Source organism: Ctenocephalides felis, unplaced genomic scaffold (assembly GCF_003426905.1).
Source record: "Ctenocephalides felis isolate EL2017-DRISC unplaced genomic scaffold, ASM342690v1 CF-g0.4_SCAFFOLD_02321, whole genome shotgun sequence".
In the NCBI taxonomy this organism is placed as follows: Eukaryota; Metazoa; Arthropoda; class Insecta; order Siphonaptera; family Pulicidae; genus Ctenocephalides; species Ctenocephalides felis.
In genome coordinates, this window is record NW_020538475.1 from 46,304 (window position 1) to 68,778 (window position 22,475).

The 22,475-nt window shown below is 29.8% G+C and overlaps 1 pseudogene; it reads left to right on the forward strand.

The window, feature by feature from the left end:
• Positions 1 to 9,747: 9,747 nt before the first annotated feature.
• Positions 9,748 to 14,193, forward strand: LOC113380699 (annotated as a pseudogene).
• Positions 14,194 to 22,475: the final 8,282 nt, after the last annotated feature.

Sequence of the window (22,475 nt, forward strand, 5' to 3'; positions counted from 1 at the left end):
AAAATGACAAAATTGAAGCAAAAAGCACTTTTTTGTTGTTATTTTTGTATCACGAGCACTAGATGCAACTTTTTTTTGACGTCCGACAGTTTTAGTACTAAATTTAGTAACAAAAACTAAAATTTAGTAACGTACACACTAATTTTCCAAAATTTCCAAAAAATTTTGTACAACTAGCAATTTGTAGACACAAAAATAGTTCTTGAAGGTAAATTTTGTTGCAAAAAACAAATTTCTGGATACACACACTAATTTTTTTCACTTTCAATTAACTAGTACTAAAAAATAGTACTGTATACTAAATTTAGTCCTCTTGACACAAATTTTCGTACAAAATTCTAGACAAAAACACTAATTTTTATAGTTAGTCCAAGTTTTTTTTTTGCATAACACACTGACGATACTGGATCTAATTGTTTTTCAACCACGAAGTACTAAAAAATTTAGTACTAATACTAAATTTAGTTATCAGGAACCCAAATTTAGTATCAAAACAGCATACACACACTGATTTTTAGTTTGCACCAAATTTGTGGCACAAACAATTAGTGAAGCAAGTTTAAGTCAATTTTTAACTACCAAGTACTAAAAAATTTAGTACTAATACTAAATTTAGTTAGCGAAAACTAAACTTTAGTATCACACACTAATTTTTGAATTTATATAAATTTTTTTGCACAAACTGTATAAGTTTGTACAAATTTTGGTAAAGCAGGTTTTAATGGCTTTTCAAGTACTAAAAAAACTAGTACTTTATACTAAATTTAGTTAGCAGGAACCAAAATTTAGTACCAAAACAGGATACACACTAATTTTTGAGTTTGTACAAATTTTGTTAGACACAACTATTTTAGTACAAATTTTGTATTTTTACTTGAGTAAGTTTTAGTTTTGTTTGTTTTGTTTGCTTGATATCAGGCTGTCTAAAACGTGTGTCGAATTTGGAACTTCGGACTGGAAATGATAATTTTTTGAATTAGCGCATGTATACAAAATTCTTGTAATTCTTATTTGAAATTTAGGTATTTTTTTACATCGGCTTGACATCAAACTGTCCAAGGCATGAATAAAGTTTAAAACTTGACTGGACATTTTCATAATTTTTAAATTATAATATTATGTATGTATATAAAACTCTCGTAATTTTTATTACATTAAATAAATAAATTAGTCTTAGTATTTGTTACTGCTGCTTGATACCAAGCTGTCGAGGCAGGAGTGAAATGTAAAAAAAAATCTGTGCATTTAAAACATTGTTATACCATACATTGTTATATTTGCAAAAACAATGTTGACTAATAAATTTTTGGAACTTGTACAATAATTAAATGTTAAATTTTTGTTTTATAAAATAATTTTCTTGCAAAAAAAAATACACAGCCTTGTTTTTGTACAAAATGGCGGCTGGGCAAAAATTTACGGTTTTTGTCAAATTTTACGGACATTATGCAAAAAAACGTACAAAACAATTCTTTACTTACACAATTTAAATATTTGAACAAATATACATAAGTAACTCATACAAAAATAAATGCGTTTTTTAAAAACGTGAAATACATGACCCTGTTCTCTTGACGTGCGTATAGTTAGCAGCACAAGTACCTAGAAGCAAAATAATCTCAAGGTCATTTGTTTAAAATTTAATTTTACTGTATAAAATGTTAAAATATTGCTATAAAGTCAATTAAATCTTAATGTTTTAGGCTTTTCTAGTTTTTTTTGACATAAATATCTTAAACATAATTATCTGACAGCATTATTTTCCATTGTTACCAACATCCCACAGTCGGTGCTGGCGATTCTGCTGTTGATAATGCAAATAAAATTACATATATTACACAAGTGCTTATCAATTATCAACTCAATAAATAAAATTGATGAGAATAATAAAAAATGTGAAGCAAAAATATAGTGTTTCGTGTTGATTTCAAGGAATTTACAACAAATTCTTTCGCTGTGTTTGAGAGGTTATTATGTCTGCTGCTAGAACTTTTTGATAGAAATAATCCATCAAATTTTACATTAATGATACTAATGTTTCCTTATTAACTCAATAAATATAAATGTCAAAGAAAAATATAGTGTTTCGTGTTGATTTCAAGAAATTTACAACAAATTCTTTCGCTGTGTTTGAGAGGTTATTATGTCTGCTGCTAGAACTTTTTGATAGAAATAATCCATCAAATTTTACATTAATGATACTAATGTTTCCTTATTAACTCAATAAATATAAATGTCAAAGAAAAATATAGTGTTTCGTGTTGATTTCAAGAAATTTACAACAAATTCTTTCGCCGTGTTTGAGAGGTTATTAAATCTGCTGCTAGAACTTTTTGATAGAAATAATCCATCAAATTTTACATTTTTGATACTAATGTTTCCTTATTAGCTCAATAAATATAAATGTGAAATAAGTAATACATAATGTAGATGCAATAAAATAAGTTTATAAAGATAAACGTAAATATATATGAAACACATGTTGTTTTAAACAACACGCATTCACAATTGAGAACGAATGAATCATTTTGATTGAGATTGCATCCAGGGCATCACACAGGAGATTCTATTTTAGAGCAGCTTAAAATTGGCATGGTATCTCATATGGCATTGGACTACATGCATCTCGTGTGTTTAGGTGTCACCAAAAGATTGTTAAGTCTGTGGGTGAAAGGTTCGAGAGATGTCCAATTAGATAACAAAGCGACTGAAAGGGTAAGTGAATTTTTGGTAAGTTATAAAAAATGTGTAACTCCTGAGTTTTCTAGGTTACCAAGATCTCCTAAAGATGTTAACCATTGGAAGGCCAACGAGTTCAGGTTGGTTCTGCTATATTTTGGACCCATAGTTTTACAACCTGTACTGGAAAAGAATAAGTACATCAATTTCATACAACTTAGTTTGGAGATTAGAATTTTGTGCGACCCAGAGATGTGCATCGAGAAAAACGATACAGTAAACAGATTTCTCACTAATTTTGTGAATGAATATTCAAGGCTATATAGATCTGGCCCGATGACTTACAACACCCACAATTTGATACATCTTCCGGCTGATGTGATGAATTTCAAATGTAGCTTAGATCGGTTCAGCTGATTTCCTTTTGAAAGCTATTTCAAGAAGGTACAAGGTAAGCTGCAGAACTCGCCGAAACCTATCCACCAGCTGGTCAACAGAATGGCTGAAGAGGAGATGCTTGAAGCAATGTTTGCTAATGAACAGAGATATCCAAATATGCAGCATGGAAGAGATGGACAGATAAAAATAAAATATAAAGATTTTATTATTTGTAATAGCGCTCCAGACAATCTTTGTATGGGCACTGATATTTCTCTATTATTTTTTCAGCATATTCATGATTTAAATCAAATTGTATGTTTATTAATTAAGAATTATAAGCCATTGTTTGTGAGTGCATGTGATTATACGATTTTTCATATGTATTTATATCATTTAAATGACAACAATAGTAATGATGTTGTAATATCCGCACAGCAAATTAAAAAAAAGTGCCTTAATTTGCCATATGTTACTGGAAAATATTTTGTGTCAATACCAATAATTCATTTGTGCGAATATTACAATTATTAAATAATTGAATTGTTTAATTTTAAATATAATATTGTATAGAATAATTGTATAAAAATAAATATAAAATAATATAATGCAATAAACAGTTTCATTGTTCACTATGTTTACAGTTTCATTGTTAACTTTGTATATATAACTTTAAACACTTTTTGCTTTACATTTATATTTATTGAGTGAATAAGGAAACATTAGTATCATTAATGTAAAATTTGATGGATTATTTCTATCAAAAAGTTCTAGCAGCAGATTTAATAACCTCTCAAACACACTACTCTCAAAGAATTTGTTGTAAATTTCTTGAAATCAACACGAAACACTATATTTTTCTTTGACATTTATATTTATTGAGTTAATAAGGAAACATTAGTATCATTAATGTAAAATTTGATGTAATATATGTAATTTTATTTGCATTATCAACAGCAGAATCGCCAGCACCGACTGTGGGATGTTTGTAACAATGGAAAATAATGCTGTCAGATAATTATGTTTAAGATATTTATGTCAAAAAAACTAGAAAAGCCTAAAACATTAAGATTTAATTGACTTTATAGCAATATTTTAACAATTCAGACAGTAAAATTAAGTTTTAAACATAGGCCATATAGCCAAAGGACAAATGACCTTGAAATTATTTTGCTGCTAGGTACTTGTGCTGCTAACTATACGCACGTGTTCTCTTGCATGTGCGGCATGCACAAAGACAAAAACTTATCGTAAATATCAAAATTATTCGGACGTTACACACAAAGTTGTATTTCATTATTAATAAACAATACTTGTTAGTCTCCATTATATATTCATTAAACAATATTAGAAATAAATTCTTTTACTACTTACCGATTAACGACACCGCCATACACGAGACCGATAGCAAAACTTTTCGCGTCCAAAAACACTATAAATATTCACCACCCGTGGCATCGACATTAATATTTATATTCTCCAACAGTTAATAAACACTTTGATATATATTTTAAATATTGTTGCAATGTATTTACTAAATTATTTAAAATATTATAACACAACGTAAGGAGCACGTCTATCATTTGGCAACCATTTTGCAAAAGAACGAAACGAACATGCACGAACACGAGAACGACGAGCGACGAACAGATAAATCATTTCGATAAATAAATTGAGTAAAAGAATTATAAATAAATTTAATGATAATAGATACATATTTTGTTTATATAATATTGATATTTATTGATAATAGATAGTTTTTATGCGTTTTAAAGTGTAAATTAAGTCTTTAAGTTTGTAGTTTTGAATTTGCCGCCATTACGCAAGTATTGTGTACACTCAACGTCAAAAAATATTACGATTTTGTGCTTAGTTTAATTATCGTAATTTAAAAATTATTTCTACTTATTTGGTCTTTGATTGATTAAATAGACTAGTTGGTTTGGTATTTAGCCTTGAGGCAAATTACATGAACTTCCCGATATGTGTAAATAATCGACTTGATCAAAAAAATGTGTAAATAATATACTTCATCAATCCTACTTTAAAAAAAACGATAATAATTTTAGCAAAGTTTGACGAATTTTTAAAATTAAACTACTTGTTGTAAGGCCGTAATATTACAGTAAGTTCTATAACACCATGATGTATATCGCCAAAAAAAGTTCCATGAAAAACGGCTTAAATTTTTTTTTTCAAGAGTTAATTACAAGAAAACGGCTCGGTAGATTTTCACCTAAAATTAATCAGCATCATTCCCAAATGATATCTTTCGAACAGTTTTTGATTTTTTAAAATCGGTTCGGTAGGATGAGCTTAAATGTGGACGAAAATTTAACACTTTTTTTCAACAGTTAATTACAAGAAAACGGCTCGGTAGATTTTCACCTAAAATTAATCAGCATCATTCCCAAATGATATCTTTCGAACAGTTTTTGATTTTTCAAAATCGGTTCGGTAGGATGAGCTTAAATGTGGACGAAAATTTAACACTTTTTTTCAACATTTAATTACAAGAAAACGGCTCGGTAGATTTTCACCTAAAATTAATCAGTACCATTCCCAACTAATATCTTTCGAACAGTTTTTGATTTTTTAAAATCGGTTCGGTAGGATGAGCTTAAATGTGGACGAAAATTTAACACTTTTTTTCAACAGTTAATTACAAGAAAACGGCTCGGTAGATTTTCATCTAAAATTAATCAGTATCAGTTACCGTTTTCGGCACTTTTTGCCCCGTATCTTCGGAACGGCTAGACCTGCCTTCGCCAAAAACTAATCAGCACGTCTCCTTATCAATACGAATCGAATGTTTTTTGAATTATTCAAATCGGTTGATCCGTGTTCCCGAAATCGTCGACGAAAATTTGTATCCTCACATACATACACACACGCACATACATACATACATACATACATACACACACACACACATACATCCATTTTTTCTAAGGTATGCCAAAATGTTCAGAAACCTTTGAAACGTAAAGATATATAAAAATTTTCATTTTCGATTTTTTTGCGATTACTATAACTTGCCCTACGGGAAGTTAAAAACATTTCACTTGTATTGACAAGATGAAGAATCGATAAAATTTTCATGAAGGTAGGTCTAGCGGTTTCGGAGATCTAATGAAAAAAGTAAAAAAAAATGCCATTCGGCGGTTAAAAATGATCATTAGACATATGCACATCAAATTGTCAGATATTTTATAGAGATTTTAACAATAAGTATGAATTTCTTTTACATTTCTGTGGGTTCCGTACCAATGCTTATGCGTTAGACGGCGGCGCGGCACCTGCAAGCTTTGACATTTCGTCTCTATGCAGTTCAAGCAGTGCGATTGCTTTGAAATAAAGTTCAGAATTTTCAAAATATGTCAAAATGAAGAAAACATTTTTTTTCAAAAAAATTTTTTCTTTTCAAAAAAAAATTTTTTTTCTCAAAAAAAATTTTTTTTTTCAAATAAAAAAATTTTTTTTTTAAAAAAAGTATTTTTTGTCAAATTTATAGTTTCTCAAAAATCTATTTTTTTCGAAGTAAAATTTTTTCAAACATGTTAATCGTTTTTGAAAAAATAATAATTTTTGGCACGGGAAGTTCCAGCAATTTGCCTTAAGGCACGATGCCCTACTTGCCTTAAGACAGAATTCCACTTACAGCTAGTTACTCCTTAAATAAAAGCAATAAATTTTTTTTTTTCCTTTTAAATGATGATCATTTCCTGATATGGAAATGACCAATCAAAGAGAAAGGGTACTTGTAGTATCAACTTCCCCCTTCCAAAGCTCTTAAGTTGTGAGGCGTGTCTTATAACTTCTTTGTTGTTTTTGTATCTTATCCGGTATCTGTCTTTCTCCATGACTTCTACTACAGTTCCTTCATCAGAATATTTCGGCTCCATCTTGCTGCTCTTCAGCTCATTTTTTACTAATACTTTTTCGCTCACGCTCAAGTTCTCCTGCTTTCTTGAATACTTTTTAAATTCTTTCGCATATCTTTCCGAGTTTTTCTTAACTAAATCGTAATTCTCCGGCTTCATCGCTTGATTTGGGCTTAATCCTATTGCCCTATGTTTAATGCTGTTGTAGTTGTTTATAACATCCTTCAGCTTTATTTTTATCATTTCACTACATAGTTCTCTTTAGTGCTTCTCTGATAGTTCTATTGATTCTTTCTACCCTGCCATTGCTAGGATGATAATAAGGAATACTAAACTTGTGCTCTATGTTGTTTTCCTTTAATTACATTTCTAAATCGTTAGACATGAATTCTTTACCGTTGTCGGTCTGCAATATTTTAAATTTCAAATCCTTATATACCTCTTTTATAAAGTTTAGTATTTTATAAAGTATAATCACTATGATTCTTTCATTTTTGGAAATCTCAAGCATATCTGCAGCCACCCTCTCTCCGGGAAACGAAGTTTGTATAAAATATCCACTTTTTTTAGATTTTTTGTCATTTTTCTTGCACACTAAACAGTTCTTCAAAATTTTACCTGAAGTGTATTTCTTGATGTTGATATTATACTTCTTTAATTAATAATATATCGAATTTTTTTCCGATGAACATATATCAGTTGTGTTGAACAATTAATTTAAATTCGACATTACACGTGTATTCCATTAGTTTTATTGTTATAAACGTTTTATTGTTAATTTCATATGTATAAATAATAGAATTATTAATACAATCGATAACAATTAATAACAAGATAAAAAAAGAAAAGGACTGTACTGACGAGCAAACTAGAACAAGACAAAAAGTCTTACAAAAAGGGCGTTCCTGAAAAGGACAAGAAGTTCTATGATTTTTAGAAATTCACTAAAGGTTGGAATAAAGTATTAGGCGTTCTTGAGACGTACACAATATGTAATAATTTAAATAATTGCAGGTATAAGTTTGTTTAAAGATACCAATTTGGCCATCACAGTTTGAGGATTCTTTGCGTGTGAACAATTCTAACATGGCGGCAATGTGGCCAACATTGACATGACGATTATTTTGACGTACAAAATAAACTTTCTATTATTTACATTACATTAAAATAGACATTATACATAAATGGAGTAATTTATAAAAATAAAAGTAATTTATAAAAATATTCCTGTTGAGATGATAAGATTGAAGATGATTATCAAAACCATATCAAAACATTTCTTTCTAAAATGTTACGACGGGAAAAATTCCTAACCTTATGCTGCAAGTATCACCTTAAATTAGTTAAATTTAATATCATTGATTAAAATACATGATTAATTAGTACACAACTGTTTTCTCTGTTATAATCAGGTAAAATATCTAATCATGTCAGAAGAAAAAACTACCTCGATTAAAATTGAACCACTAGAATATTCAGCAGAAGATCCTCAAAATGAAGAGGATATTAAGTCTGAATCTTGTTCAGAGAATGGAGAAACATGTCTGGAAAGATTTATGAATTCTAAAATAACTGTAGAGGAAGAAATCAAACAGGAATTAATGCAGGCTCCTATAAACCCTTTCGTATGCACAATATGTGATAATGCATTTGCTTTAAGACACCATTTAGATCGACTCATAACAGAGAACTGCCAGTTCATGCCGGAGAACTTCTTTTGAAGTGCAAAATATGCAACAGAGACTTCCATTCATCAAAAGGTTTGAAACGACATATGTACACTCATACAACATATTGCTCATAACAGAGAACAGCCAATTCATTCTGGAGAACTTGCTTGCAAATGCAATATATGTAACAGAAACTTTTGCTCACCAAAAGGTTTGAAACGGCATATGTTCTCTCATACTGGAAAACAGCAACATATCTGCAAAATATGTGATAAAACATTCACACGATTGATTTGATTAGAGAAACACATGCTTATTCATTCTGAAGATCTTCCTTATAACTGTGGAATATGTAACAAACTATTTCGTTCCGTATATAGTTTAAAAAAACATATGACTAATCATTCTGGAAATTTTCTTCAGAAATGTGGAATATGCAATAAATCATTAGCACAATCTGATGCTTTAAATGCACACAAGTTTATCAATTCTAGAGAATTTCCTTATCAATGTGAAACATGTAGCAAATCTCTTCATGCATCAAAAACTTTAAATAACCATAAAGCTCAAAAATATAAAGTATATGAGAGACACTTGGGTGCTCATGTGAAAGCCAGTGAAATATTTATAAACGGTTATTTCTGTAAACCTGCTCTAATTATTGTGATTATTCTAGTATTGTTCAAATTGATGTACACATTTATATATTGATCATAAGCTTTTAGGACATACAAGCACTTGGTTGTGCATTATAATTAATTTAATTACAGATTTTTTAGTGATATCAGTTCATGCAACTTGCCTCAAGGCAAAATGCTACTTACATCTAGTAGTTTTAGTTAAATTATATATCGATTTTATTAGCAATAATATGTTATTTAATGTCTCTTACTGTGATTGTTAATTTTAAATTTGCCTCATTTACAAATTTTCGTTATATTGTTCTTGTGTTGGCAGCATGTATACATTACGATTTTCATTGTTATGACATGACAGAATTGGCATCACTGGAAGGCTTTTGATATCAACATTCAACAAGACGTTTGTAACCTAGAAGCAAACTTTGCAATAATAATGTTTAATAAATTTATTTTTTAATATTAAATTTGTATATTTAAGTTTTAATTTAGTCAAAAATGAAGAAAGAACGTTCAGTGGATAATTCCAGACCGTTTAAATTATAAGTAGTCGACCAAGTTTTCATTTGCAGGTGTTTAGATATATAAATTCATTAAAAATATTTATTTTACAGCTCATCAAATATTAAGTTTGACTGGTATTAGCTTCGAGAGGAAGAGCATAATTGTAAATATTAAATACAAATAATTTTCACTTTATTTTATCAAACTACAAAAATTTGTGTACTCATTTTTATAATAGGGCTTCGTGGAATTGACAATAGTACCTTTGAAAGACAATTTGAGAAGCATTAAACTAAATGCTAAGCAATGTAGAATTTATAGAGTCACATTAGGCGATTGTGAGGCTACTTTTCAATATTTTGATCCCTTTTTGGATATCTGCAAAAATGATTCAAAGACGTAAGTTGTTCTATGTTTTTACCCATAATTATCAATTTCTACTAGTAGGATTGTTGATAAATATCCTTTCTATTACCAGGAGGTCTTTGGAGGTATTTTCCAAGTGTCACTTAGCGGCTGCTCAAAATATAGATCCTGATTGTAATGCAGGAGAATTATTTATCAATGTGCCCCATGAAGCAAGCCATCTCATTGGTGAAGGTAGAGGTTTAAGAGTTGGAATAGAATTTTCTTTAGAGCAACCTCAAGGTGGCTTGCATTTTGTTGTGCCTGAAACTGAAAGCACCATGGAAGAGGTTTGTGAAAGAAAATCACAATATAACTGGCAGTATTTTTATGATTGTTTTTTTTTGGAGGGCAGCTCATATGTACACCTATGCACATGAAAACTCATCAAGACTCTGGTTTCCTTGCGTGGATTCTTATGCAGAGCCTTGTACTTGGAGTCTTGAGTTTACTGTTGACGCAGCAATGACAGCTGTCTCTTGTGGTGATCTTGTAGAAATTACTATGACGCCTGATATGAGGAGGAAGACTTACCATTATGTTTTAAATACACCTGCTTGTGCTCCTAATATTGCTTTAGCTGTTGGGTATGGACTAGATATATCAATATTGTATTATTTATCAATAACTTTGTGCTTTTTTTTTCATTCTAGACCTTTTGAAACTTATGTGGACCCCCATATGCACGAAGTGACCCACTTTTGTCTACCACAACTAATGCCATTATTGAAGAACTCTGTTCGATATATGCATGAAGCTTTTGAGTTTTATGAGGAAACTTTAGCTACAAGATATCCATATCCTTGTTATAAGCAAGTTTTTGTTGATGAGGTGAATAAAGTTTCTTTAGAATTTAATTTAATTTATAGATTGTAAAATAAATCCCCTTTTATTCTTTTTAGACTGTTCAAGATGTAGCTGCCTACACTACCATGAGCATTCTGAGTACTCATTTGCTTCATTCCATAGCTATAATTGATCAAACTTATATAACCAGGAAAGCAATGTCTCGAGCAATAGCTGAACAATTCTTTGGCTGCTTCATTACAATGCAGAGCTGGTCTGACACCTGGCTCAATAAAGGAATTGCTGAATATCTATGTGGGTTGTACTCGAAGAAATGTTTTGGAAATAATGATTACAGAGAGTGGGTTAGACAGGAATTGTTGGATGTAAGTAACAGATTATGTTGTCATATTACTTTGATGTATTATTTTACATTGTTCTGGCTTTTAGGTTGTGGCTTATGAAGAACAGTATGGTGGTATAGTTTTGGATCCCAGCCAAGCGCCTGCACCTCTTCCTGTTGCCGCTGCCTCTGGCACATCTCCTGTAACAGGTGCTGGAGGGCCCCAAGGACGAGGAGACAATCACCATGCTACAGTGGCTCAAAATAATGGACAGAATGTACACCATTTCCCTACCAGAAGTCTGCATACTATGTCACCAAAGTATATACAGGTATATGATCACACGCATTTTATTAATGTTGGATGCATTTTATTAATGCATTTTTTAGGCAATGAGAAAAAAGGCTCATTTAGTCATTAGAATGTTGGAACATCGGATTGGTCAAGAATTACTGCTGCAAGTGTTTAACAAACAATTAGCTTTGGCTACGAATGCTTCTACACAGAAAATTGGTAAAATACATTTAATTAACTTATTACATATTATGATTTTTGTTTATATTCTTATATTTAAGGCAGTGGATTATGGCATCATATGCTAATTTCTACAAATGTCTTCACAAAAGCTATATTTACTGTTACCGGCAAAGATATGGCTGTTTTTGTTGATCAGTGGGTGAGGACTGGTGGACATGCCAGATTTTCGCCGACATCAGTTTTTAATAGGAAAAGGTAATAATCAGAAATCTTGCCATCTGTTTTCTGCATTAATTAAAAAGTAAATGAATTTTCTCAATTTAATTCCTTTTTAGAAATACTGTAGAGTTGGAAATTGGACAGGATGCAGTTAGTCAAAGAGGTATTAGAAAATATGTTGGTCCATTGCTAGTTACTTTGCAAGAACTTGATGGAACTTTTAAACATACTTTACAAATTGAAAATACAGTTGTTAAAGCTGACATTACTTGTCATTCCAAGAGTCGTAGAAATAAAATGAAAAAGATTCCTTTGTGTACAGGAGAAGAAGTTGATATGGATTTGAGCGCTATGGAGTAAGTAAAGTAAAGTTATATTTTTGGCTTTTATATCCATATTGATATATTTTTTCTTTTACAGTGATTCTCCAGTTCTCTGGATTCGCCTGGATCCTGAGATGACTCTTCTTACTTAGATCAACTCAAATCGACCAGCCAGATTACCAATGGCAGTGTCAGTTGAGACATGAGCGCGATGTTATTGCTCAGATGGAAGCGATTGATGCATTGGAACGCTACCCAACTCCTGCCTCGCGAATGGCTTTGACTGTCACTATTGAGAATGAACAAGCATTTTATAAAGTTCGATGCAAAGCTGCTGACAAAGGTGAGAACAAATATATTAGTGCGAGATGGAATTAAATGTATTACATGGTTTTAGGTGGCCAATGCAATGGTTTTCACTTGGGCAGGGCCTCCAGCCATGTTGGCTATTTTCAGAAAAATGTTTGGGTCTTTTTCAGCTGCTCATATCATTCGGCAGAATAATTTTACTGATTTTCAACACTATTTCCTCAAAAAACTATACCTGTTGCAATGGCAGGTGAATGACATTCAAAATTGTTTTCAAACAATATTTGTGATTGTCATAAATGTATATAGGGTGTCCCAGAACTCAACATCAAGCCGTAATGGGGTGATAGTATTGACTAACTGTCCTGGAAAAGATTAAACAAAAAAATATCTCAAGTTATTTGAAAATTATGAGCTTTTAAGTACAAATTAGAGCTTTGGTAAAATTGTGACCATTTTTCGTATATCGTATTACTTTTCTTCATTTATACTTTTAATTTATTCATGACAAGTTAGGTCAATACTATCACCCTGTTTGGGGTTGATGTTGGGTTTTGGGGCACCCGTATAAGTAACACTGTCAATTTTTATTTCCACAAGTCTCAGAAATGCTCATGGCATTTGTGCTCATGGTGTAATAAGATTTTTAATAGAACTATTCAAATACAATGATAATTTAAAAAATCATTACTCAGATTGTTACTATAGAACAACAGGGGAACAGTTTGGGAAACAGTTACACCAGTTGTTTCTATGGTGCACCAGGTTAGAATAATTGATATATATATATATATATATATATATATATATATATATATATACTTAATATTCATTTATTTATCATTATAATATACGTTTTCACTATCTGCCACAATCTGACACAAAACTGGTTTTGGAAGAAATCACAAGAATGGTAAATTTAGAAAAGGTTCTGCCTTATTATAAAAACACAGTATCCGTGTCTGGCTTGAAAGTTATCAGAAAATTACAAAAATATGGGCATTTGCCAAGCAGGCCTACATTATTTAAGGCATATGCAGAATATGGACAGTATATAGGTAGTTTCAAATTGTCAATGATTGATTTATTATAAAACACATTTTTACATTTTGTCTTTCCTCAGATGTTCGATTGGCAGCTCTAGAATTCCTGGTGGATTTTGTTCGAGTTGATGGCAGGCGAGATGACTTGAACAAACTTTCAGATGTAGTAGAGACAGATAGAGACCCAGGGGTCAGACATGCTCTCGTTAGAATGCTAATTGATAAACCGCCTTTTGTAACAGGCATAGGTGGGATACGAAGGATTTGTTAGAAAGAATTTGGAATAATATCAAGTAAGATTAGATTTGTATATAATACATAACTCTGCAACGGTTAATGTTTATTTATATTTTTAGTGGCATGTTGTCTCATGATACAAGATTACGTTGTGATCTGGTAGATTTATATTTTGCATTGTATGGATCTAGAAGACCTCAATGTCTTCAAAGCAATGAAATGTCTAACTTGGTTAAACCTCAACGAGTATCAAATTCTAGGCCTAGAAGTCCACATTTTGGAGGAGAGGTAAAATAAAATAAGCATTATCTCTTAAAGCAAATTGCTGGAACTTCATATATAGTAATTTAAAAGTTTTAAAAGCTTTAAAGTTTTAAAAGCTTTATGAAAACTAGACTTTCCAACTTTAGAATATTTTGATTTTTTTATTATTTATTTTTAAAATATAAAAAACTTAGAAAACTGCATTGTCTACAACATCCCCTTACACATTTATACTGTTCAACACACAGAAATCTAAATATACTTACTTAATATAAAATTTTGTACCTGCCACATTTTACTTCAGTACTTCTAATATTATTCTTAGTATTCAAAACCAAATATCTCTTAAACCGGTTAGTTTAACAAAAATTTGCAAAATACAAAAAATATGCATAATTCAATTGCCTACAACATCTCCTTACACATTTAAACCTTATAACACAAACAAATCAAAATAAACATACTTATATAAAATTTTGTATCTAACATATTTTACTTCAGTACTTCTAATATTATTTTTAATATTCAGAACCAAATATCTCTTAAACAAATTACGCTAACTAAAATTTGCTACATATAAAAATCTTAGAAAATTGTATTGCCAACAAGTTCTTCTTACACATTCATACCTAAAAACAAAATTTACAAGTTCAAAACGATTTTTGACCAAAACATCATCTTTTTACAATTTTACACAAACTTCAGCACGTTTTGACTTAACAAAACATTAATATCTTCAAAAACTACTAAAAACAATCAATAATTACTTACTACATAAGTTATTCTTAATTCAACCAACGATTTTAACAATGTCCACTTTATATAATTGTATATATATCACGAAATTAATATATAAATTAAATTACATACAATTATAATAAAAATATTGTTTTTTATAAAAATAAAAAATAAATTTTGAAAAATATGTATGTATACTTCTTCCTTATTCATATATACATAAATAAAAAAAACTGCATCCAAAAATATCAAATTTCAACGATTTTACAGATGTCCCACTTAAAACCGGTACGCCAAATTTGCACTCAACCTGGATCTAGGCCTCGTTTTAGGTTAAGTGCAAATTGGGCGTACCGGTTTTAAATGGGACAGCTGTAAAATCGTTGAAAATTGATATTTTTGGATGCAGTTTTTTTTAATAATGTATGTATATATGTATAAGGAACAATTGTACATAAATATTTTTTTAGAATTTGTGCGATATTTTGATAAAAAAACTACATTTTTTATTATAATTGCATGTAATTTAGTTTATGTATATAAATTTGGAGTTACATATTGAATTATTCGAATGTATTTTTGTTATTTTTTATATTACTAACGTTTCGAGGATATCAAATGTTGCCTTCATTAGAAACTATTATACAAATGTATCTATATTATTATACAATTTATGTATCTACACAGGGTAATGTTTAGGGCAAAATGCACTTTCCTTGTTTACCCCAAACTTAATATACACTAATTAACGTTTTAGTACTTCCCTAAAATTCAGGAGTTTAGTTCAGGAGATGACCATGTGCATTTGCCAAACTACGATTGCATTTGTTTATAAATAAATGATTATTAATCATTTTAATAACAAAGATAAGGAAAGAAAAAATAAATAGTGCGCAAATGTGAAGCAGGGATAAATTTGGTATTATTTATTAAACTTGTCTAATATATGTAGATTAAGTTTGTTTTATAATAAATTTATTTATATTTAGTATTATTAATTTTATCAACAAATTGTAAAGAAAGTATAAACAAATAAATTATTTATATACTTTTTATATATAAAATGATTCATTAACAAATCATATAGTGTTGTACTTAGTTTTTGGTCTGAAAATCTCGTTAAAAATACATTTGGAAAAATGTGTATTGAGACAAAATTATTCAAAATTTCATAAGCTACAAGTTCTGTTCTAACGAAATTTTGTTCTAACTTTAACCGTTGTCCAGATATTTTCAAAAATCTACAAAATTGTCTCGTGACAAAACGTTATGAATGAGAAAATTGCTAAATACAAAATTCCAAAGGCGAATTTAATTTCATAAAATTAAAAAAAAAAACAAACAAGCCAATAGTAATTTTTTCAAGCTAATTATGAAGAAAATTGAACAAACTTTTATAAAAGTCTCAAATGCGAAAAAAAATATAGCATGGTAAAAGATGATTGTAACATATAATCGAGTAATCAATTTCTTACTAAAAGTCCGCAATTGTGATTTGAAAAAAATATTTATGAACAAAATGTTTTTTATTGTATTTTTAAATTGTATCTTTTTACCACGTAACATATATTTGTTATCTGTGATACTATTAACAGATCGTCCTATGCTCAACTCAATATATCGAGCAATAAAATGAATTTAAAATGGACTTTGCTGAGATAAATATATAATGAGTTTAGTTTCAAAACTTAAGTAATAAATAGCGGCATTATAATTATTTTTAATACATCATCAAATTGATCATATGTTATTTTCGAAAATACGCTTTGCTAACTTTTTTTAAGTAAAAATTTGATTTTTACTATAATTATAGTAATCGCGAAAAAATCGAAAATGAACATTTTTATATATAGTATAATAATTTTTGCGAAGGCACGTCTAGCGGTTTCAGAGATGAGTGAAAAAAGTGAAAAAGTGCCATCTGGCGGTCAAAAATGATCATTAGACAAATGCATATCAAATTATCAGATATGTTATAGAAATTTTAATCCGTTAGACTGCGATGCGATGCGATTACGGCTTACGATATTTTTTCTCTAAAACAGCCACGCAGCACAATTGCTTTCAAAAAAGTTCAAAATTTTCAGAAAAATTGAAAGTAGGGTAGGGCGGGGCTAGTTGAGCAACTTTTTACTTAAACGGATGTAGCTCCTCAATGAAAAGTCTCAATAAATTGCTATACGGCTTAATGGATTTGTTGTTTATCGCTTAACAAAAGTGTTAAACCTATTTCTTGGCAATAAGTAAAATTTAAAAGTTACAGCTGTTTAAATGCAAAAAGTCAAGTACGCTCAATGTACTCCATGGGCAAGTTGAGCACTAAGAGATTATAATGAAATCATAGGTTCAATGTCGATTAGTGATGAAATAAAATTAGTTTTTAATAACCAGTTCTATGTTAATAGTCTTTATTGATAGAGAAAACAAAACTTATAGTAATTTTCTTTGAATAATTAATCAAAAGTAGAATCAACAAAACAATATCGTATCTTAGGGAATATTTTATCATTATATTCAGTATTTTTGTTTAAAATCATTATTTATTTATATTATTACTCATAGACTTAGCTTAAATCTTAAAAATAATAATTAATTTCTGGAAGTTAATGGTAATTGTCTTAGTGACAGAACAAATTTATCAACTATGCTCAACTAACCCCAACTCGGATTTTCAAAATAAAAGTGAGTTTATAAAAAAAACGTGAGAATTATACCCAGAATCTCTGTGGATATTAAATGTACTATAATTATATGGAAGAATAACATTTACCTCATTGAAAATAAATAACATTTGACTAAACCAGACAAAAACTCGTGATGAATTACTTTTTTACTTTTTGGTCTCAAAATAAACAAAACGCCCGTGAGCCTCACTCATTTGTCCAGCGGCCACTAGCGATCGCGGGATGTTTATTTCTTCCAAACCTCTATCTTTCCGCCATTAATGCCTAAACGGAATAGTTTTCGAGATATTTCGATTGCTCAACTTGCTCCTATGCTCAACTAGCCCCGCCCTACCCTACATATAAAAAATTTCGTAATATAAAAAAAATCTAGTTTTTCAGAAAAGTCAAATTTTTTCAGAAATTTCAAAATTCTCAAATCTTTTTTTTAGTGTTTTCAAAAAAATTTAAAGGTTTTTTAAAAAAATTAATTTACGGTACGGGAAGTTTCAGCAATTTGCCTTAAGGCACGGTGCCATGCAACCAGTTACAACATTAATCCACGTGGAACAACTGACGGTAGAACTGCTATAATAATCAGAAACATCATGAAGCACTACCAAACCTATAACATTTGTCAGTAAACATTTCATATAAGCAAGTTTCTTCAATAACCAACCCAGAAATAAACTATATCTATATTTACTGTCCACCAAAGCACAAAATTATCTGTGTAATTTAAATGTCTAAAAGTTTAGTTCAAATCACTTGAGTCCAAATTCGTTGCTGAGAGAACTAAAATTCAAAGAAAATTTTGTTTATCGAATCCAAATAAGTGGTATCTATATCACACTTCGTTAAATGGCCATTTAAACCTCTACATTTGGTATTTATAAATTCTAAGGGCAAAAATCTTACCAAAAATAAGCTTTTCAACAGCCAGCGTATAGTGTAACGATAACTCGGATGCCTACATGCTACACCTTATATAAATATGTAATATTTTTCTTTACTTTTTGAATCATTTCTAAATATTGCCAACTATATTAAACGATTTGTTGTAAATCTATATATTATATTATCGTTTAAAGTAAATAAATAGATTTTAACATGGTGTATTGTAATCCACTGCCGTGGACCCCCATTTTTATTTCGTGGACCCCCAAATTTTGTTTTTGCCGCCGTGGACCCCTTAAAAGTTGCCATGGACCCCTGGTGGTCCATATGGACCACTTTGGAAATCACTGATATAAATGATGTAATCGGCAAATTTATTCAGAATTGAATAATTTACAATGTTGTTTTGCAACTCAACTGGCTATACTTTAATATAATGCGAAAAAAATGAAAATTAGTGTGAAGTTCTAGTTAAATAAGTGACTAGTTAAAAGGTAAGGAACTCTGTTGATTTTTAAGTTTTTTTTAGTATAATATTCGTAATGTGGTCGTCGAGACCTTTTATTTGATACCCCACATGCAATTTTACTTTTTGGAACATTTTGACCCACTGTGCTGTATATAGTACGAAAAAACTTCGAATCGACTTCGACTTCGACTTCGACTCGACTCGTTTGCGCACATATTTATTGAAACTCTTGTAACTTTTAAACCCTCCAATTTATGTGAATGATGTATTCGGCGAATTTGTACACAATTAAATTATCTAAAATATTGTCTGATATTGTAATGTTCTACAGTAACTCGACATACTCTAAAATAGCGCTCAAAATGAACAATCATTAGATTATTGTTAAATGTATAGAGTACGGAACCCTATTGTTTTTTAAGGTCTATAACTATGATATTCGTGATGTGCTCGTCGAGACCTTTCATTTGATACCCTACAAGCATTTTAACCATATAAAACTTTTTGACCCACTGTACTGTATATAGTACGACGCGATTCGAATCGACATCGACTCGACTCGTTGTTGCATTTATTTATTAAATCTCTTGTAACTTCTGAACAAATTAATTAATTTGAATGATGTATTTGAAACATTTATTCAAAATTGAATGATTTACGATACCTTCTTACAATATAAGACCCTACATCAACTCGGTATACTTTAAAATGCAATTGAAAACGTGTAAATGACTTTTAAAACAATAAAGTGCAGGCTGTATAAGATGTTTTATAGTACACAACTAATTTAACTGTATATTTAAGTAACGGAAGTTTTTTAGACTTGCATACTATATTAGAGAAAAACGCAGATAATTTCATTATCTTTTAACTTGCTAAAGATAGTTTTAAGATAAATTAGATAATTTAGGAGTTAACTGTAAAACTATAGAAAAATGTACCACAGATTTTTTGTAGTTGTTATAAGAATAAATAAAGTATACATGTACTTTGCGCTTACATTACGTGTAACTTTTGAATTATTAGTACGATTTATTTACTATATTTGGCAAATTTGTTCAAAATTAAATTATAAAAAACACGTTTTAACAATACAAGACCCTACAGCAAATCGGTATACTTTAAAATTCAATTTAACGCTTTGCAGCAATCTATTTAAAGTACTTTTATTTATTACATTTTTTAACGTCATAAATATTTGCAGGGTTTTATATATATACTAGATGACCCGACAGACGTTGTCCTGTACCCACCTCTACGTTTTTTAATATCCTATACTAATACTTATACCGTTCAGTTGAAAATAATCATTATTGTTTTTTGAGTTACTATTTACACCAATATATGAGTGATGTTAAATGTAGTACTGTTTCAAATAAAATGATTATTCTCAATTCCCACAGTTAACACTTTAATTATCCCTTTAACAAATATTAAAATATGTTCAATAAAATTATATATTAAAAATTATACACTGCGATTTATAGAGCAAATTTATTTATAATAGCTCAATTTATTTTATTGAATTTAAGAGTTATACAATATTTTTAGACATACCTGTAGATGTGGATGTTTAAATGAATGATTTTTTGTTTATTCACGGCTAAAACATTGATTTTCTAAATTTATCACCATGTATTTATTGTCATAGCATAGATACACGTGTTGAAAATTGAAATCTTTTGAAAAGTATAACAAATTCAGAAAAAATTAATATATAGCATGCGGTCAAGGTACAATATCATCTTGAATTTTTCTACCCAAAATAATTGCTTCAATAATGTTGCCTACAATTTTCATAATTTCGTACCATATTTTAACTGGCTTTTAGTATTTTAATATCTAAATTGCATTTTTCACACTAATAATTCAATATACATTATTACTTAAGCTCATATTTGAAGTGAATTAATTTGTCAAATTTTGTTCACATGTGCTCTATTCAACCTACTATCAACAAAATTATTGCAGTAAATGGAGAGGAAAAAAGCGTATGCCCAGCTAATCTTAATCTAAAGTTGAGAAGTGAAAACAATTTGCATTTCGTCACTACCCCCGCATTAATTGGATTATAACTCTTTTAATTTTGATTTTATCATAAGTTGTAATATACTATTTTAAAGGTGATTAAATGAGCTACAACTTTCTCTATTATAAGTTTTGCCGTAACTTCTCTTATTTTGAAACGGCGGAGGATTAAAGGGCTCGAAAGACACTCTGGTTGGACCACCGCGCACTCTTTAAACAATTAGAACTCTATCAATATTTGTATAACAAAAAAATAATAAAAAGCAATAATCAGTCTGAAAAATACCTTGAATTTTCATATATATACTTTAATACGTATTCTTTCAGAGATATTATAATGAGAAATTGTTTTTTTTTAAATGGATTTTTTTTTATGAAATCATGAGTTTTTTGAAAATCGTTTGTACTAATGTTATGGTATTTTTTAGAATCCATCAAAATCTCTCAAACCAAGCTAATTCTAGATGGAAAACGATTATTTTTAATTTTGGTGGAAATGGCACTCAAAAGTATTTGATTTAAATGAAAAAAAACATTGTGTGCGTCTTTTAATTGCATGATAGCTCACTCATTTTACACGCAGAAGTACTTCTTTTAAAGCTTATTTGGAGAACTATAAAAACCCATTTTCATAATTAACTTAATATTGTTCCTAGAACACTGTAAAATAGCGATTTATTAGGATTTTTATTGATATAATTTTGTTCATTACATAATTTTCGTTAAAATGTATATTTTTGAAGATATTAGCAAAAAACGACGAAAAACGCAAAAAAGAAACAAATTTTCAGTAGCCAGTAACTTGAAAAGTATGTACTTTTTTGAAAACATTATTAAACATTTTCTTTTATAATTAGTTCTTTTATCCACTGAAACCACTGAAAAGAAATGGCATCCCCCCGGGTAGTGCAAAGGAGTCTAAATTGTTTTCACTTTCGAACTTGAGAGTGAGATGAGCCTAATTCCAAAATTCCAGACGAATTGGAAAACAGTAAAAAAAAGTTCAGACCCAAAGCGCTCCATTGAGTAAATATTCCGTACAAAATGCCAACCAAATAAATTTTTGACACAATGAAACTTCTAAATAATTTTTTGAATAAGTAATTTTTTTTGTATTGTGACTTAGTATAGTAAGGCAAAACGACTGCAAATTGAATACTTTTGAGCGCAATCACTTATGCACTAAGTCTCCTTTGCACGAATTCGTACGGCGAATCTGTTAGCAAAGTGCGCAAACAAAATTATTGCAAGCAAAAGCAAAGCACGCGCAGTTGAGAACACGATTCGCCGTGCGCGTCAGACTGTCAGACGCATGTTATTTTATTTGCATTTTATGTTATTGAAGTAAAACTTCTTTAGGCGCGATATGGGTGTAAAAATTTCTTTAGGCTACACGGGTGTAAATCCGTACAAATGCAACGAAAACGCCAACGTGAAGTTGAACACTACGACGCCGTAAGCGCTGATGTCGCGTAAGTCGAGCGCTAAACCCTATATGAACTTGCATTAATTGAATCATG